The 13649-nt window shown below is 39.3% G+C and overlaps 1 pseudogene; it reads left to right on the top strand.

Annotated features, from left to right (window-relative positions):
- Window positions 1–259: 259 nt before the first annotated feature.
- On the top strand, window positions 260–13251 carry LOC126954455 (neuronal regeneration-related protein-like; annotated as a pseudogene).
- The last annotated feature ends 398 nt before the right edge of the window (window positions 13252–13649 follow it).

Raw genomic sequence — 13649 nt, 5'->3', positions numbered from 1 at the left:
AAATAGGAAAAGGAAGAGAAGAATGTTTTGTGACATGTCAAAATTAAATGAAATTTAAATTTCCGTATCCACAAATGAAGTTTCATTGAACACAAACACACCTAGTCACTGACATGTTGTCTATGGAACAGATCTTTGGAAGCCCAAAACTTTTATAACACTATCTGGGCTTTTACAGAAAATGTTGGCAGATCCCTGCTGTAGGTTAAAAATGCTCTAAGATGGACATTTGTGTTTCAGGTGTAGAGGGGAAAGAGAGTGAACAGGGAGAGGGGCTTTTGTCTGTTGGTCTCCCTGGACTGAAGAGAGGGAGAATAGAAACCCAAGACTAGGATTCTCAAAATGGTTTATTACCCAGAACTCTGTCTGGGTCAGTCAAGACCCATTTCCAAACAAGGAGATGGAGAGAAGGCTTCCTAAGGGAAGACTTTCTGTCCCAAAGGAATTGAGCCGCAAGAAGAACAATGAGACCAACTCTGTCTCCCTGACTCCACTGGGCAGCAATGAAGTCTGCTCCCCAAGAATCAGTTACCTCCAATATGGTTTGGTTCTGTGTCCCCACCCAAACCTCATCTCCATTTGTAATCCCCATGATCCCCATGTGTTGAGGGCAGGACCTGGCGGGAGGTGATTGGATCATGAGGCTGGTTTCCCCCATGCTGTTCTTGTGATAGTAAGTGAGTTGTCACTAGATCTGATGGCTTTATAAGGCGTTCTTCCCGCTTCACTCCTTCACTGTCTCTCGCCTGCCACCATGTAAGATGTGCCTTTGCTACCCCTTTGCCTTCAGCCATTATTGTAAGTTTCCTGAGGCCTCCAAAGAGGTTTCCTTTATAAATTACCCAGTCTGAGGTATTTCTTTATATCAGTGTCAAAATGGACTAAAACACCTCCACTTTTTAAAATCCGAACACCTCCATTTGTATTATATATGGTGTGTGGGTTTTGATGAGGTCGTGGTATCATCTATGGGACTTTTTTCTCTGCAAATCATCAAGTATAAGAAGAAACAATGGGGCTCTGAGCCTTGCTATAATTTACAGTGAACAAATAGGTATCATCAAATCAGTTTCTAGACATTCTGTCTCAGGTGGAAATGCTCAGATTTCACACTGTGAATACATGTTTACAACCCTTACAGGTGGGCCTACAGGCCTGATTCACTACAACACTGTCTGCCACAACTGTCTCCCACCCTGTTCACCCGACCAACCCACTCCTGCCTTTTCACTCAAACAGCTCCTGCTTCTTGCAGAGGCTGAGACTCCCCTACCACCACCACTTTTTTTTTTTTTTTTCATTTACATGTATCAAGCCTCATAGTTTATGTTCATCAATTGTCTGTATATCTCTATATTTTATCCCTGTACCCTTTTGATGTATAGAAGTAGTTTGAAACTCACTGTTTCCTTATGGTAAGTGACTGAGATGCTGCCACAGGACCTGAGACACTGATGAATGGTGCTATTTTGGATTTTATTTTATTTATTTACTTCTTCCTTTTAGATGGAGTCTTTCTCTGTCACCCAGCCTGGAGTGTGGAGTGCAGTGGCGTGATCTTGGCTCACTGCAGCCTCTGCCTCCTGGGTTCAAGCAATTCTCCTGCCTCCCGAGTAGCTGAGATTACAGGCATGCACCACCACACCTGGCTAATTTTTGTATTTTTTTAAGAGACCGAGTTTCACCATGTTGGCCAGGCTGGTTTCTAACTCATGACCTCAGGTGACCTGCCCACCTCAGCCTCCCAAAGTGCTGGGATTACAGGCATGAGCCTCCACATCTGGCCTATTTTGGATTTTCAACATGCTCCTTGGCAAGGTAGCCCCGAAGGAGTTATCTTTTCCTTCCACTTTCTAAGAAGGTATTGGTACTCTGTTTCCCTGGATATTGTTCTCTAGACTGGATTGACTTGTTTTCCTCATGTCTTCAGTGCAGCTTTCTTCCTCAGTGGTGTAGGCTGAGTGAATGCTGCCATAGTGTGTGAGAGACTAGTGTCTCACTGGCTGGCACTTACAGACATGCAGTCACAGTAGCGTGGATGACACTCATGGACGTGCAGTGACAGTAGCAGGGGCAATCACAAAACTGTAATTTACTTACCAAATCTCTTCTTTTCCATCACCTTGCCTGCCTGTTTAGAGAAAGAAAAACAATAATTTTAAAGGGATTTTGAGGTGTCTCTTTGGATCCTTATTGTTTGAAAGGGTATTGGAGATGGGGGGAGGCAAACTCTTTTTAAATAAATTCCCTCTGGAAAAAAAATCCAAAACACTGGCATCTGAGAAGGAATATGAAAATTACACCTTTTCCAAAAATTAAGTTGGAAAAAATGTCTTTACAAAATAAGAATAATTTTTGAAAGTAGAGCACTCTTTTTTATTGGCAGTTTTGATAAGCAAGGCATAGATTTTACATCTTTGTCCTTGCTCCCCCGAAATGGGATAAACAAAAATAAAATACCATCTATTCATGGAATGTTGTTGTGTTAGCCAGTCTAAAGCCCATCCTATTTTTTATGTAGCCCTTTTTCAGCTCCTCCTTTGACAGGGCAGGCCTTGTTTGGAATTGTTCTACTTCTGACTATTAAATATCTGTAAACCAAAAACAAAATTCTAAGCCCCACCCACCCCCCAACCATCTGAATGGACTTCCTCCTCAGCCAGGGCACTCTCAAATTTATCCTGAAAGACTGGGTCAGGCATTGATGGGAAGTGGGGGATAAACAGGCCTCATTATATCCCTCCAGCTTTAACATCAACACAGACCTTAAGTCTGAAAAGAAACATTTACAATCTATTCTCTCTGACTCCTGCTACCTGTAGGCTTTATCTGCACACTAAACTTTGGTCTCCACAACCTCTTTCAACCAATTACCAATCAGAAACTTTTTAAATCTACCTATAACCTGGAAACCCCCACCTTCCCGCACGCTTCAAGTTTCCCCACCTGTCTGGACTGGACCAGTGTATATGTTAAATATATTTGATTGACATCTCATGTATCCCTGAAATGTGTAAAATCAAGCTGTGCTTGGTTTTACCAACAACCTTGGGCACATGTTCTCAGGATCTTCTGAAGATTTATTCTTATGTGCAGAATAAATCTCTTCAAAGATTTTAGAGTTTGACTCTTTTCTTTTCTTTTCTTTCTTTTCTTTTTTTCTTTTTTGAGACAGAAAAACAGCCTGTGTGGCCCAGGCTGGAGTGCAGTGGCACGATCTCATCTCACTGCAACCTCCACCTCCCAGGTTCAAGTAATTCTCTTGCCTCAGCCTCCTGAGTAGCTAGGACTACAGGTGTGCACCACCACATCTGGCTAATTTTTGTATTTTTGATACAGACAAGGTTTCACCATGTTGGCCAGGCTGGTCTTGAACTCTTGACCTCACATGATCCACCTGTCTCAGCCTACCAAAGTGCAGGGATTACAGGTGTGAGCCATCTCACTTGGCCAAGTTTGACCCTTTGTCAACACACCGATGACCCGTGCACTGCATGTCTTTGTTCTCTTCTCTCTCCCCCATTGGCCTGAGTTTCTTGTGCATTCCTCCTCTCTTTCCTTTGTTAGAACAGGTACATCAGCTGTGCAAATAGAGAAAAAAAAAAACAGTATTCCGCACGTGTGGCATTTAGTATAGAGCTGCAGTTGTGCACTGCAGAAAATGCGGGCTTTTGTAACAACATGATCTTTACTGATGCACTCATGACAAGTACCCAGTGTATTTTAGCTATTTTAGTAGTATTTGTTCAATAAATATGCAAGCTGTACGGTAAAGATAAATAAATAAATACCTAAGACAGAAATACCAAAACATGGAGTAGGTGCTTTCTTTCTTTTTTCTTTTGAGACAGGGTCTCCCTCTGTCACCCAGGCTGGAGTGCAGCGGTGCCATCTTGCTCACTGCAGCCTTAACCTCCTGGGCTTAAGTGATTCTCCCACCTCCACCTCTTGAGTAGCTGGGACCACAGGGACAGGCCACCATATCCAGCTAATTTTTGTTTTATAGTTTTTTGGGAGGTTATTTTGTTTTGTTTTTGTAGAGACAGGGTGATGTGGTTTGGCTGTGTACCCACCAAAATCTCATCTTGAATTGTAGCTCCCATAATTCCCATGTGTTGTGGGAGGTACCCAGTGGGAGATAATTTAATCATGGGGGCATTTTCCCCATACTCTTCTCATGGTAGTGAATAAGTCTCATGAGATCTGATGATTTTATTAGCAGTTTCTCCTTTCACTTGACTCTCATTCTCTCTTGCATGCCACCATGTAAGACATGCCTTTTGTTTTCTGCCATGATTGGGAGGCTTCCCCAACAACGTGGAACTGTGAGTCCATTAAACCTCTTTTCTTTTATAAATTACCTAGTCTTGAGTATGTCTTTATCAACAGCTTACAAACAGACTAATACGCAGGGTTTCACCATGTTGCCTGGGCTGGTCTCACATTCCTGGACTCAGACGATGCTCCCACCTCAGCCTTCCAAAGTGCTGAGATTACAGGTGTGAGCCACCATGCCCAGTCCTGCACATTTTTTATTTCCCTTGATTTCCAAAGTGACTCTACACACATATATTCCCATCATTTTCAATGTATGAGCATTCTCAATGTTTTCATGGTATATGCAGAAAAAACAGATCAGCTATAGAAATAAAGAAACTACTCTTCAGTGTACCTAGGAGTTGTGGTGGAAATTTCTAACACTTTTGCTGTACCTGCAATAAACTATTAATAATAATTATGACTGTATGTTGGCTAATGTTGTATAACTTTCCTTAGTTTAAGCCCATCAGTAGACAGGGTCCTGGAATGTTGATGTTGTCTAGACAACATCCTCTTATGATATCTTGATCAAGGCCATGGCCTGGGGTGCCCAGCTCCTCCATATAGAGGGATTTCATCTGGCTGAGCCCATCCACGGGCCCTACAAAACCAGGATGGTACCAAGTGAATTGAGTGTAATTGGTGCAACTCTCATGTGTTTGTGAATTTGTCCTACAACCCCCTGCTTCTGAGACCTAAAATGAGCTCTAAAGCTTAATTCAGAGCTTATTTTCCAGGCTGCCCTCATGATAACTGAAGAGTTTTCATACAGCAAGTATGCCAGCAAATAATTTAGTATCTACAATGTGTTCTGTTCTAGGGTTTGAAAAAAAGGAAAGCAGGCATCCATGAAATAAAAGAGTGCCAAAAACTCAAATACTATAAAAAGGAAGCCCCTTTTATATTTAATACAAAATAATTACAGTGTATTAAGAAAGAAAATACCAGATTCAGTTAAGTGTGTCAGTGCTTTAACCTATTCTAATTCTACTTTCTCATATTAATTGAGAGAAAGGTAGGCCAGGCGCGGTGGCTCATGTCTGTAATCCCAACACTTTGGGAGGCCAAAAAGGGTGGATTACCTGAGGTCAGTAGTTCAAGACCATCCTGGCCAACATGGCGAAACCCCATCTTTACTAAAAATACAAAAGTTAGCTGAGGGTGGTGGTGCGCACCTGTAATCCCAGCTTCCTGGGAGGCTGAAGTAGGAGAATAACTTGAATCCAGGAGGCGGAGGTTGCAGTGAGCTGAGATTGCACCATTGCACTCCAACTTGGGTGACAAGAGTAAAACTCCATCTCCAAAAAAAAAAAAAAAAAAAAGGTTGAGAGAAGGGTAGTATTTAAAAGACGTTAGGCTTATGGCAGTGGAAAATCCAATGTATCTGGCACCTAGAAGGTGTTTTTGTTTTTAAATCTTTGCTCTTTCATATGACAAAAATATTTTCTATAAATATCCTGTAATAGTTATATTTGTTTTCTTGATTTTATAGTTTAAAAACCATTATCAATAAAAAAGATGAATATGATTCCATTGTAAAGGCATTTATTCAAACACACTAAAATGATTCACATAACAACTCAAATTTGCATTTTACCAAAGAAAAATATTACACCTCATAGCTTCTATGTTTCATTTAAACACAAATAAAAACTCGAAGTGATCATAGAGAATGAAGGAGAGGAAGTAACTTGCAGTTTGTTTCTTCTCTTTACAGTCGTGGTTTCACTATTGTTTATTGTGAATCTGTTATTTTAATGCAGGAATACTAATACCACAGGGCTTGGAGAGGTGAACTATGCCCCGAGTGCTCTCTACTAATTCTGAACTCTTACAGCTTACCCTAAAGATGAATGTGTGGTTTGCTGCAGCCTGTGTGTTGCCGATTGTTTGTATAAATCTGGTAGTTCTCTTAATTAATTTCCACGTAGAATCCAACATTGATTAAAGATTTAGTAATACAAATGTACTAAATTGATGTTTACATAGCTCTAGCTAGGAATAGAGACAGAGCTAGAGACAGAAACAGATTACTAAAACTTACCAATAACCGCAGCACGTAGAATTGTGGTGTCCACAATGGTAACTACTACCCACGTGGCAGCTATCAAGCTCTTGAAAGGAGGCTAGTCTGAATTGACAATGGTAATGTAAAATACTCAAAAGATGTCAAAGGCTTAATATGATAAAAAGAATGTAAAATATTTGTTGTTTTAAGCTGCAAAGCTTTAAGATAATTTGTTATCTAGAAAACTAATACAGTAAAAGAGGAAAATGAGATATTCCAAGATACTCATAAACTGTTTTCTTAGTATTCTCTTAATATTTATATTAGTTTTTATTAGCTTGGCCAATACTTAATTTTCAATGGACGTTACTCATATAAAACAATTAGTTTTAAATATTTACAATGTAAACCAAAGATATGTTTTAGTTCTAGAGATGGATGGGTATTGATTGCACAACAATGTGAATGTATTGAATGCCACAGAACTGTACATTTTTTTAAAAAGGTTAAAATGGTAAATTTAGTATAACATATTTTACTACAATAAAAAAGAGATGTTTTTAATAGTTAAAAATTTTCAGAGAAAAGAATACTATTATACTGAATAATACAAGTGAATAGTCATTAGTACAAGAAAAATTGCTTTTTATTATTACTGTTCCAGAAAGCCTTTATGGCTTAAAAGATGGCTGTAGAATTAATAACTGAATTATGAGCTATTTGGTGCCTGTATAAGTTGTTCTTTTACAAAAGCCTTTGAAATAACAGCTTAACAGCTTTCCTGTCTGTCTCAAAGTCTAATACTTTCATCCAAAAGGAAGTCTTTAATATCTGAATGACAATGTGGTTATGTATGAGAATAGGTATCATGTGTAATAACATAAAACTCCAGGAGAAAAATCCCTTACAAAGAGTAGTCCATTCACTTTCTTTAATGTAAAATGAATATTTTAAAATATGATGCTAAAAACATGCTATATATGAGGCGAATATTAACAAAAACCTCAGATATGTGGATTATTGATGAGGGTAAAGTAACTGCAGTTAGAATATATAAAGGATCTGTAGGTATGCTCAATGCACAGCTATCAGCTACTGTTCTCCACTTTATCTAGCCAAGCCAGTGTTCCCAAGCCTTGCTGACCACCAGAATCAGAACGGAACATCTTGACAAATGCCTAAGCTGTACCCCATAAAGTCCAAAGGTCTAACCATAGCTCAGGCTTTGAGAGACACACAGAGAGAGAAACAGATCAGGGTTGGGGAGATGGTTCTTTGTCTGTTTTTTCAGGTCCCCAGGTTATTTTGAACTAGGAAGCCAATGGCTTTTTTTCTGTCGGCTGGAAATCTCAAGCAAATACCTGGGATTTGTGTATTCTTGATTCACATGGTAATTTCTGAACTTTTTTTTTTTTTTTTTTTTTTTTTTTTGAGACGAAGTCTCGCTCTGTCTCCAGGCTGAAGTGCAGTGGCGCGATCCCAACCTCCCAAAGTGCTGGGATTACAGGCATGAGCCACCGCGCCCGGCAGATTTCTGAACTTTCTTAGTTTCTTCTTGGAAGCATTTGAGAAAGCTGATAATTGGTCCTTGAAACACTTGACCCACTTGGCTTCCAAGACACCACACTCTCTGTTTTTCTCCTACAGTTCTGGCTGTGCCTTCTCAGGCACCTCTAAAGTTTGGGGTGCCCCAGACCTCAATTCTTGAATAAAGACCAACTGGGCCAAATTAATGTGCAGCCCATTTGATTTCACCTCACAGTCTCTTCTTCAAAACGGATTTTTTTTGGTTTTATATTTTTAAATGAAAGTTATACATGTCCATAATTTAAAGAGTTACATAAATTCTAAAAGGCTTGTTAAGAAAAATGGCAGCCTCCACAACTTTGCCATTTCCAATAATGCAACTACATTTCATTCTTTTCAACCAGTTCTTTTGTATTTCCCTCAATGGTTCTGAAGAACATTCTTATATAGGTATGCCTTGGATATTTTTATTTATTTATTTATTTACTTTTAAACATTATTTATTTCCCACTGTAGGAGATGATTTTACTCTTTATTTTTATTTTTTGAGATGGGGTCTCACTCTATCACACAGGCTGGAGTGCAGTGGCACAATCATGCCTTACTGCAGCCTCAACCTCCCAGGTTTAAGTGATCCTCTCACCTCAGCCTCCCGAGTAGAGGGGACCAGATGCCCAGCTAATTTTTTTTTTTTTAATTTTTGGCAGGGGTGCGGCGGCTCACACTTGTAATCCCAGCACTTTGGGAGGCCGAGGTGGGTGGATCACCTGAGGTAGGGAGTTCAAGACCAGCCTGACCAACACTGCCTCTACTAAAAATACAAAATTAGCCAGGTGTAGTGGTGCATGCCTGTAATCTCAGCTACTAGGGAGACTGACGCAGGAGAATCGCTTGAAGCTTGAACCCGAGATATGAAGGTTGTAGTGAGCCGAGATCGTGCCACTATGCTCCAGCCTGGAAAACAAGAGCGAAACTCCATCTCGCAAACAAACAAACAAAAACATTTTGTAGAGATGGGGTCTTCCTGTCTTGCCCAGGCTGATCCCAAACTCCTGGGCTCAAAGCGTTCCCTCCACCTCGGTCTCCCAAAGTGTTGGGGTTACAGGTGTGAATCACAGTGCCAGGCCTGATTTTACATTTTAAAAAGTACATCTAGACACACACACAAACACTCCTCCCAATGTCTCACCCTCCCACTATGTTGTAAGTTTGGTTAGATCGATATTCAGTGTTTCTATTTTATGCCCGTGTAAAATGGAAACACTGTTGGCAGCTAAATCAAAAAATCATATATTACTTATTTTCCTTTCCTGACAATTTTTTTCTCTAGAACTTATATAATTGCCTTTTTAAAAGGGTGCCTAAATTTCTAATATTTAATGCTAATTTATTCCCAACTTTTCCTCCAGTTGAGCCAATCTCCTCTCAGTGCTTTCAAACCCATCAGGTGTTCTACCATTTTGGACTTTTTGAAACTGTCTCTCCTGGTGCTTTCTGACCTGCTCCATCGGGATTAACTGATAGGTCAGCTGCACAGAGGTCATTTCAATGTCTTCCTGTAACATGGTCCTAGAGATACTTTTCATTGTTCTCTTATGAATCACCTGTTTCTCAGATCCCATGCCATCTTCTTGGGTTCACTCCCTCATTTGGCAAGAATGCTTTGAAATTTCATTATCATGTGTCTCAATGTGGGTCTTAGACATATTTCATTGGGTACTCAGAGGGCCCTTTTAATGTGGAAATTTACATCTGGGAATTTTTCTTGAATTATTTCTTTGATGATTCTCTCCCTCCGTTTTCTCTGCTCTCCTTTTCTGCAATTCCAAAATTACTCCTTTGATTTCTCATTTATAAAACATTTTTCTAGGCTGGGTGTGGTGGCTCATGCCTGTAATCCCAGCACTTCAGGAGACTGGAGCAGGAGGATTGCTTGAGCCCAGGAGTTTGAGACCAGCCTCGGCAAGATGGTGGGACCCCCATCTCTACAAAAGAATTTTTAAAAATTAGCTGAGCCTAGTGGCAAATGGCTGTGCTCCCAGCTACTCAGGAGGCTGAAGAGGGAGGATTGCTTGAGGTCAAGAGGTTGAGGCTGCAGTGAGCTGTGTGTATGCCATTACACTCCAGCCTGGGCAACAGAGCAAGATCCTGTCAAAAAACAAAAAAAAGGAAAACAAACAAACAACAATAACAAAAAACCCTTTTCTCTTTTTTTTAATTTTTTTTGTTCTAGGAAGACTTCTTGCACTTTTTCTTCTAAGCATTCTTTGGAATTTTTCATTTTTACTATTATGTTTTTAATTTTCATGAACTATTTTCTATTCCCTAAATCTTCTCTTATTTTTAATTATAAGATAATAATATTCTTATATACATATAATCTCACATTTAATTATAAGAAAAGCACAATTTTTTTCATCTTTCTTAAGATATTTTGTGTTTTTTCACATTTTCTTTTCCATGCATAACCTCTTTTTCATATAGATTATTTTCTTCTTGTGGTTTGTTTATTTTGGCCTTTGTCTTCCATATTGGAGGGTTTGCTCAAAATGTGGTGGTTCTCGGCTGTCATCTCATATTTAACGGTAGGGGACAAAAAGTTGATTAGAAGTTCTGCATGCTATATCAGATATATGGATGACCTGGCTGAGCATTTCACTGGGGAACTGTCAACATCAGTAGTTCTTGTTCTTTCTTTTTGGGCTGGTTACAATCTCACAAGGTTCTACCAGCATTCCAGGAAAATAGATCAACAAGAAGCATGGGGTGGTATCAATATTCATAGTATATCAATTTTTATTTATTCCTCCTATCTTCACTTTGGTGTCCTGAACATAATCCGTATCTAGGGTTTCTCAGTCAAGAAATTCTCAGCATAAATGCTAGATAATAAATCTCCAGCCTTCTGCTGATGTGTGTAGTAAAGGGGCAATCACCATCGACATGGGGTATAAGGAGTCTAGAGATCTAACTGCTTCTTAAACAGATTTTCAGTCAATCTTTCTGGTCTTAGTCACCTTCACCTTAACTTGCAGAAGTATCTGGGTCTATCAATTCCTGAATCAGTGTGTGGTAGAGAGAGTCTACCTTGGAACTAGTTGCTCTTGGCTTTCCTACAGCCAGTGTGGGATTCAGCTCTCTCAAGGCTGCCATGACAGTCCCCACTCTTCCAACTACTTTCCACCCTCCACAATTAGCTATGGTTTCCCACCTCTTCTCATTCTCTTTGTCCTTGTGGATTTATATCTTCCAAATATATCCCTTTATTTCCATTTTAGTGTGGTTTTAGAAGAGGTGGAAGTCAATGTATGCGGACAACTTGCTACTTTTGATGCGAAGCCTCAATCCAGGTTTTACGATTAATAAAACTAATATTTAATGTTTATCCATCAGATTGATTCTGTGATTTGAGGTTATTAATTTACTTTTCTGAGCCTTTTAAAAAATTCTAGTTTTCTTGTTCATTGTAATATCTCTTTCATCTGTGTATTAGATATATCATTAATGTTACATAAAATTAACCATTCAATGTTTCAGCAAATTATTGTGAAAAACTTTTCAAAGGGTATTTTTATGGTTGAACATGGAATTTTTTTCTCCATTACCAAAACTAAAAACTAATACACACTGCTATGGACTGAATGCTTGTGTCCTCCCAAATTCATATGTTGAAATCCTAACCACCAAGATGATGATATTAGAAGTGGGGCCTTTGGGAGGTGATTGGGTCACGGGAGTAGAGCCCACATGGATGGAATTAGTGCCCTTATATAAGACGTCAAAGAGAGTCCCCTCATTCCTCCACCATTTGAGGACACAGTAAGAAGGTGGCCCTCAGCAGACAGTGAATCAGCTGGCACTTTGATTTTGGACTTCCCAGCCTCCAGAACTGTGAGAAATAAATTTTTGTTATTTATAAGCTACTCTAGTTTATGATATTTTGTTATAGCTGCCTGAATGAGCTAAGACACATACACAAAAATGTAAACTGAGCATTAAGACATAAAGATATGGAATGGGATATTTGACATACGGGAATGACTAAACTTATTGAAAATCTTTAATTATTTAGATGTCCAACTATATAATTACCTAAACCTTTCATTTCGAAATGGGCCTGTCTATAGCAAATTATATTTGTCAAACTACATTTTAATAAGATCTTATCAAGTCAAATGATGACACTATTTTTTAAAATGTGATAATAACCAGCACTCAAGAATTTTCTGCTTTCTGCAGAAGTCTTTATCCTTGTGCTAGTCAGAGCACATTTTGTAAAGCAAAATATGAAAACTGTAATGGTAAAAACTTTAAACTTATTTTATGGACACCATGTCTGAAGTTTGTTGAAAAACAATTGGTTTTCTTAACATTAAGAGGGGACTAAGAACTCTGATTGTCCCTTACAAAGGACAAAGGGTGGATGTACAATCCTCTTACAGGAAGGATGTCTGAGTCATCTGAAACCGTCATACCACACACACACAGATACACACACACAGATACACACACACAGATACACACACATACACACACACACACACACACACACACACAGAGACAGAGAGAGAGAGAGACTTATTGAGTACTTAATCACTGAAAGAAAATGGGATTAGAAAAAAGTCAAATAGCAGTTAGTATGGGAAAGTCTACAGGTTTAAAATTCTTTTTTCTTGACTTAAACACTGTATTTGTACATTATCACACTGCTGTAAAGAAATACCTGAGACCAAGTAATTAATTTATGAAGAAAAGAGGTTTAACTGGCTCACAGTTCCACAGGCTCTACAGGAAGCATGTCTGGGGAGGCCATAGGAAACTTACAACCATGGCAGAAGGTAAAGAGGAAGGCGAAGAGGAAGGCGGCATGTGTTCATGTGACCACAGCAGGAAGAAGAGAGAGAGGAGCGGTGCTACATACTTTTAAACAATCAGATCTTTTGATAACTCACTCACTGTAATGAGAATAGCACCAAAGGGGAAATCTACCCCCATGATCCAATCACCTCCAACCAGGCTTCAACTCCAACACAGGGGATTACGATTTGACATGAGATTTGGGCAGGGACACAGACTCAAACCATATCAAACACAATGGTCCTTTAAGAATTTAAGGCTGTATGATCCACCTTAAATTATGACTTGTGGGTTATCTTTGACACATAAGTTTGTTTGAGGCCAGTATTTCTTTTAAGAGTATACCTAGGTCTCCTATGTAATATTGTTCACTTCAGGAAATACAGACTAAATTCCATATGAATGCAGGTACAATTGGAAATGACAGAGGTGAGAAGGTGGTAGATCAAGGTAATTTTGATGAAAAAGAACAACACAGTGGATCAGACAGCTTCATCTGGAGCACAGCAATTTATACAGCGGCTGCCCAAACAGGCTAAATATTCAGTTTCCAAACCAGGGATGTTTCAGAAACATCAGGAATTATGTGGTGCTCAGGAAACAAAACAAAACAAAACAAAATCCAACTTTCCCTTCCTGCGAAGTCTCTTAAATTTAACTCTTTGCAGAGGTGCTAAAAAAAAAAAAAGGTGTCAGGCTCAATCCCAAGCTGGAAGGAGTACACTAGCACTTTAGAGGGTGCTGAAGTTTTCAAACACAAATCTCTTACACGGCTTTATCCTCACACATTCTGAGGACGTGGTTGGGGTATCTCTCTGACCAAGGCAGAAACTAAAGCACACAGCAATTCAGTGGCAGTGCTTCTCTATGTTCACCAGCAACTTCATGCCTGGTTAACTACTCAAATGCCCCAGGCAAAAGGACACAATGATGCTTA

This window comes from Macaca thibetana, chromosome 5 (assembly GCF_024542745.1).
Source record: "Macaca thibetana thibetana isolate TM-01 chromosome 5, ASM2454274v1, whole genome shotgun sequence".
NCBI lineage: Eukaryota > Metazoa > Chordata > Mammalia > Primates > Cercopithecidae > Macaca > Macaca thibetana.
This window is presented reverse-complemented; position numbering and strand designations above follow the sequence as displayed.